This window comes from Pelodiscus sinensis, chromosome 3 (genome assembly GCF_049634645.1).
Source record: "Pelodiscus sinensis isolate JC-2024 chromosome 3, ASM4963464v1, whole genome shotgun sequence".
In the NCBI taxonomy this organism is placed as follows: domain Eukaryota; kingdom Metazoa; phylum Chordata; order Testudines; family Trionychidae; genus Pelodiscus; species Pelodiscus sinensis.
Window position 1 is genome coordinate 83,193,603 of NC_134713.1, and position 6,945 is coordinate 83,200,547.

Genomic DNA, 6,945 nt, shown 5'->3' on the forward strand with positions numbered 1-6,945 from the left:
TAAGGGCTCCGGGGCTGGGGAGGCGCAGAAGAGTTTTCCTGGTTTGGCCCAGAGTAGCCAACAGGGTAACCTGGGAAGGGCTGGAGGCCTCCTATTTCGAAATAAGCATCTACACAGCTTATTCCTCATGGAATGAGGTTTACCAAATTCGAAATAAGTGCTCCACTATTTCGATTTAATTTTGAAATAGCAGTTTGGCTGTGTAGACACTGCTAACGTTATTTTGAAATAATGGCTGTTATTTTGAAATAACTTTGCTGTGTAAACATAACCTATAAAACTGAGTGACTGCATTTTACTCTCCTTCACAGTGTCAGTAAATATTGTACTAATATTTGCGAGGAGAGCATGACTATTTCTAGTATCAGAGGGGTAGCCGTGTTAGTCTGCATCTGACGAAGTGGGTCTTTGCCCTTGAAATCTTATGCTCCAATAAATCTGTTAGTCTATAAGGTGCCACAGGACTTCTCATTGTTTTGACTATTTCTAGTTGACTCAGATTTGTTTAGCATCTTAAAGCTGAGCTATGTGTGGATAATAGGCATTTTGGTGTGTTTACTAGCTTGAGTTGTTAGAAAGAATGATAATACATGTACACCAAGGGTAGTGTTAATTTTCTTTTTATTTGATTTCATATTAAATAAATATACATACTGCTTCATATTAACTATCCCTTCTTTTAATATATTTCCTTCCACACTTATAGATGATTTACAATATATATTTATATATCATAGAATCATAGAATAATAGGACTGGAAGGGACCTCAAGAGGTCATCGAGTCCAGTCCCCCACCCTCAAGGCAGGACCAAGCTCCGTCTACACCATCCCTGACAGATGTCTATCTAACCTGTTCTTAAATATCTCCAGAGAGGGAGATTCCACCACCTCCCTTGGCAATTTATTCCAATATTTGACCACCCTGACAGTTAGGAATTTTTTCCTAATGTCCAATCTAAACCTCCCCTGCTTCACTTTAAGCCCATTACTCCTTGTCCTGTCCTCAGAAACCAAGAGGAACAAATTTTCTCCTTCCTCCTTGTGACACCCTTTTAGATATTTGAAAACCGCTATCATGTCCCCCCTTAATCTTCTTTTTTCCAAACTAAACAAGCCCAGTTCATGAAGCCTGGCTTCATAGGTCATGTTCTCTAAACCTTTAATCATTCTTGTCGCTCTTCTCTGTACCCTTTCCAATTTCTCCACATCTTTCTTGAAATGTGGTGCCCAGAACTGGACACAGTACTCCAGCTGAGGCCTAACTAGAGCAGAGTAGAGCGGCAGAATGACTTCACGAGTTTTGCTTACAACACACCTGTTGATACAACCTAGAATCATATTTGCTTTTTTTGCAACAGCATCACACTGTTGACTCATATTCAACTTGTGGTCCACTATGACCCCTAGATATGGAATCCTTGTTTGTGCAAGTTGTACACATTCATATACTACGTCAATATTTGTGTTGCAGATAAGACATTTTAACCCACCAAAAAGAAAATTGAACCCATCCAAGCATGAAAAATATTAGAGGGAAAATTGTCCTCTAACACTGCCCTGGGTTTTTAATTTACTCGCAGACGTACTCATGAAGATGTTTTAATTTTATATTATACAACAAAATAATATTTACCTTCTATGTTCAGTTTCTGCTGCTCCAATACACACGTTCAGGCTCCTACCTTCCACTTGGATAAAGAAAATGGTAAATCACTCCTATAAGAGGCAAATATTTATAGCTGGTGTGCAATCTGGTTGAGGTTTTATGGCTCTATTTACTTTTTCCTTTTATCTCTTCCAAACTTTGAACTGAACTTTAATCTTTGGGAGGATTACAAAATAAGAGGTTCTTAGAAATGTGAGAATAGTTCAAAATATATGAATCTAAACATGGCAATATGAGAATTTCCCTGGATACATCTGAATGAAATATCTCAGCAAGAAAACTATTAAAATAATACAATAACATCCATTTTCTTTCAAGTATGTTCTTTGACAAAAGAAAAAATCCTTTGGTATACCGTATTGACAAAACACAGTCCCCTTTGTAAAAAGGTAATTATGAAATTGAGATCATAATTAAACAGTTTAAATGTTACCAAGCAGACACGAGTAATTAGCATTTACATGCATTAAACCAAGAATATTTGGTACAGAGCACACAGACCTTTAGACTCATGGCGGACCAAATAAGCCCCACAGGAAGGATCCAGCTCACAAAACATTTGGATCCATTTTGCCACCCACCTCTGGGACACTAATCTGCAATGCAGTGAGACTCTTGGGCAGGCCTCCTGCCAGCTACGGGCCCACAAGCAGCTACCGCTGGGGAGAACATCTGTCTGTAGCATCAGGCTGCCTAACACCACGGCTCAGCTTCAAGGGCAGCAGCCAAATGAGCTGTACGATCCCACCCTCTAGCATGGTGAGAGACTGACCCTGTTCCCAAAAGCTGAGCCCTGCAGGGAACACACACACACCCAGCCAGGCTCTCTCACAGGCAGTGACTGGAAGTGGCTCTCTTCTGCTCTTCATCCAGGCCTGACTGCAGGGAGGGCAGCCAAATGTGCCATGGAAGAGGTTGGAGTTTTGGACAGGAACATCCAGTCAGAAAGGAATCCTGGCTGCTCCTGCCAGCAATGCCAACCTGGCCTACTAGCTGCTGCACGGCCTGTGGGGAAGCAGCAGCCCTGGCATGTCTGGCTCCTAGCCGGAGGGCCTGCTGGATGGGAATGTGCTGTCCTACCGCCTGCCAATAGGCGCAGCTCCATTGGCTGGCTGCGGACAGGGGGGCAGCACTACTCCAGCGTGCAGCAGGCATCTGTAGAGGAGTCCCGTGGCAGCTGTGGCGCACTCCTCTCCTGCTGCTGCCCGGCGGCGACCCTCTTCTCACGCTCCTCGTCTGGCGGGCTCAAGCTGTGGCACAGGTGTTCTGTCACCCCATTGCCTTCACTCAGAACTTCAAGGTATGTGTATCCCCGTCTGAGTGCTGGGAATGGGGCTGTACTTCCTCCCTCCTCACTGCACCGTCCCCATCCAACTCCTTTTAACCCCACCCGCTGTCATTGCATTTCTCCCCATCCCACCTCCTGCCCTCCAAGTCCCACAGTGCCTCCCGCCATATTCCAACCCTCATTCCCCCATCATGGCATCCCTCCCTATCCCACCTCTACTCTTCACTGCCTCCCTCCCCCATCCTCTCCTGCCTCCACTCCTACCCGTTCCAATCTTGTTCCCCTTAGAGCTCTCTCCCACCCATCTTTTCCACCTTCCAGAGTCACGATCCCTATGTCCCCACATCCATCACCCTCAACAGCCCTGCACCGCATTCATTTCCATGGACCCCTATTGGCTTTGCTCATATTATATTTCCATACACCTGTGTCCTCCCCCACGTCCTCATGCATCTGTGGTCTTCAGCTTCCCATTGCAGCCCTGCTCAGTCCACACTCCTTCTTTTCTTCTTCACTGTCATCTCTCTGCCCTATCCTGGTGTCCTTCGCCTCTTTTACTTCCCATCATCTTCCTCCTCCCGATCTTTTCCCCCGAAGCACACCCTCCTCTCACCTGGTTTTGGTAACTCCTCCTAAAATGTATGAAACAGTGTCTCTGTATAGGCAAGTATGTGCACTCATTGTATGTGTGTAATTGTCTATGTGCCTTTGTGTAGGGAGATGGGTGAATTGCTGCATGTGTGTGTATCTGTATGAATAAGAATACAAAGAAATCTGGCAACCACTTGAACTTTGTGGAAGGTCCTGACCTGGAGGGTGAGACACTGGAAAATAAGCAGTGTTGGCAAACACGAGGACTGGGAGTGTGTTTTTAGTCAGTGCTGCATGAGGTAAGTGGGTGACTGACACTAGAGTGAGGCTCTTGTATTAGCTGGAGTCAGAGCGCTGACCTAGGGCAGCATAGCACACAGACACTCGGGACGCTGCTGGTTTATCTGCAGGCTATTAGTGTTTGGGCCTTCAGCCACAGTCTCAGGGCAGGTCCGGTGCCCAGGTTTATAGGACAGGTGGGGACACAGTTCCTTATGAGTCTGGATTGCACCTTAGAACATGGCAGCATGAATCAGAATCATAGGGCTGGAAGAGACCTCAGGAGATCAAGTCCAGCCCCTGCCCAAAGCAGGAGCAACCCCAACGAAATCATCCCAGCCAGGACTTTCTCAAGTCAGGTTTTAAAAACCTCTAGGGATGGAGATTCCACCCCTTTCCTAGGGAACCCATTCCAGTGCTTTACCACCCTCCTACAGAAATAGTTTTTCCTAACATCCAACCTAGACCTTCCCCACTGCAACTTGAGACCATTGTGCCTCTTTTGCCATCCGTCACTGCTGAGAAAAAGCCTCACTCCATCTTCTCTGGAACCTATCTTCAGGTAATTGAAGGCTGCTACCAAATCCCTCCCTCACTCTTCTCTTCTGCAGACTAAACAAGCTCAAGTCCCTCAGCCTCTCCTCGTAGGTCATGTGCTCCAACCTTTTAATCATTTTGGTTGCCCTCCACTGGAACCTCTCCAGTGTGTCCACATCCTTTTCTAAACTGGGGGGCTCAGAACCGGACGTAATACTTCAGATCTGGCCTCACCAGTGCCGAATAAAGGGGAATAATCACTTCTCTAGATCCACTGGCAATGCTCCTCCTAAGGCACCCTAATATGCCATTCACCTTCTTGGCTACAAGGACCGATCTTTTGTAGTTGGGGCCCTGAACAGCAAGAAACAAAGTATCTGGAAGCATATAGGAAGCTTGCATCTGGCAAGCTTCATTACTGTGCCATGCCACAAGCCAGAACAGACAACACTATATTGCAGGGGGATATAACATCTGGCCCCACCCACCCATATGTCAGTGTGTCCATTCACCTGGAACGCACGCAGGGGACATTTTTCACTCCTGGGTCTAATCCAGTACTGGCATGAAGGGCCTAATCCAAAGCCCAGTGCGGCCAATGGAGAGACTGGGCTTTGAATCGGGCAGTCAGTAGAGGCAGCCTCATGAGTTTCAGCAGAGCTGCTGCAGCCCAGATCAAAGTACAATGGGCCACCACCTCCAGAATTAAATCCAACAGGGGGGACAGGACACTGGTAGTGCAGCAACCCCTCCTGCCCCCCATGGTCTCTACCTGCTGCCCCTTTGGGGGTACCGGATGCAGGAGGAAGGGGTGCCACAGTCCAGGCAGAAAGGAGAAGTGATGTGCAGGAAGAGGAGCAGAGTGAAAGTAAGGAGAAGGAAACTGAAGTGTACACATAACAGAAGCACAACTCAGCTAGCACCAGGCAGGGATTGCACAGGGAGAGGCCCTGGGCAGGGGTGAGGGGATAAGAGCAGAGGAGTCAGGCATTAGAGTCGCTCCAGGAACTTAGCAAGGGTGGGCAGGGGAAGGAAGCTCAATTGGGTTAAAAAATTAAGAAAAGCTGCAGGAACGGCTCAAATCAGATTCACCTCACCCGGCCCCTGCACACTGTCACCCACCAAGCAGCGTAATTGGAGGCAGCGCTGGTCAGTGCACAACCCCCCAGCTGACTCAGCCTGCAATCACTGGAGCACGACGGTGTGTGCCGGGGCTGCGCTGCGCTTCGTTAGTTTAATTTTATTTGCTTAGCAGGTGAGCGGGAGTGGAGAGAGCAGGACTCAAGTCCACGCCCCGCCCTCCCGCAGGCCACACCACTGGGGTCACGGTGCAGGGACAGGCACGGAAGGGCAGGCAGGCACGGACTGACAGCAGATCTGCAGCCGTTTCTCTGAGCCTGGCTCCTCTTCTGCTCTCTTGTTTGTAATGGAAGCGGGGCAGGGAGGGTGAGTTGGGGGCCTTTGTGTCTATGCTGGGCACTGTTCAGAGGGGCGCTGATCATGGTGAGGCACTTCTTGGCTCTTCTGTAAGAGCGGGCATCTCACACACAGGCCTTCTGTGGTGGGGGCTGGGAAAATTGCGCTCCCGTGCTCCCCTCAGACACGGAGACCAGAGGCTTCTGCCTTAGAGGGGAAAGCCCTGAGCCACACTGAGGTGTCCACACAGAACAGTGCAATCAAAAGCTGAGAAGCCAGCTCTATCCGCTCCAGCTGGTTGGGCTGGGGCTGGAGCACAGGCTCTGGGACCCGCCCCTGCGGTCTGAGCCTCATGATCATGTAACAGGTAACCCGGTCCAGGCGTGGCCGTGCAGCAGGTCCCATTGCCCTGTAGATGTCTCCGCTGTGGCCAGCTTAATGGATTTAGTAGCCAAGGGCTGCCCCCTCCAGGCAGGAGGCTCCGGAGGTGGAAAGAGAACAAGCGAGCCCTTCATTTCCCGGTTTGGTAGGGACTGAAAATCTTCCATGTTCGTGGCCCATATAGTTGCCACGGGCAGGCCTCCGTCTTATTTCTAGCAGACAGGAGCCCACATCTCTAAGCTACTGTCTGGGGTGGCAGCTGTTGCAGAGGCCTCGTTGCCTTATGTGGCCCCCAGCTTGCATTTTTTGCGGTAAAGAATGCATGGCCAAGCTAGACGTGGTTTTCCGCAAAAGAGCCCTGATCGCCATTTTCGCAATCGGGGCTTTTTTGCGGAAAACACTACTGTGCTGTCTACATTGGCCCTTTTGCGCAAAAGTCTTTTGGAAAAAGACTTTTGCCCAAACGGGAGCAGCATAGTATTTCTGGAAAAGCACTGACGATCTTACATGAGATCGTCAGTGCTTTTCCGGAAATTCAAGCGGCCAGTGTAGACAGCTGGCAAGTTTTTCCGGAAAAGCTGCTGATTTTCTGGAAAAACTTGCCAGTCTAGACACAGCCAATGTGAGTAAAGGGAGCTCTCCCCTCTTCATCCACCCAATGCCTTTGCATTCACTCCCTCTGCCAAAGGGTTCCTCTGGAAATAGAAATCATAGAATCATAGAGCTGGAAGAGATCTCAGGAGGTCATCAAGTCCATTCCCTTGCCCAAGGCAGGACCAATCCCAA

The 6,945-nt window shown here is 48.7% G+C and overlaps 1 protein-coding gene across 2 annotated transcripts in view; it reads right to left on the reverse strand.

The window, feature by feature from the left end:
- LOC142827860 (amine sulfotransferase-like) overlaps nt 1-6,596 on the reverse strand; it is a 36,124-nt gene extending 29,528 nt beyond the window's left edge. The window contains exon 1 of one of the 2 annotated variants that reach the window (XM_075924024.1): nt 1,635-6,596. The gene's annotated coding sequence lies outside the window, so the exon portion shown is untranslated. The remainder of the gene's footprint in view (nt 1-1,634) is intronic. The other variant, XM_075924025.1, reaches the window with a different exon arrangement.
- Nucleotides 6,597-6,945: the final 349 nt, after the last annotated feature.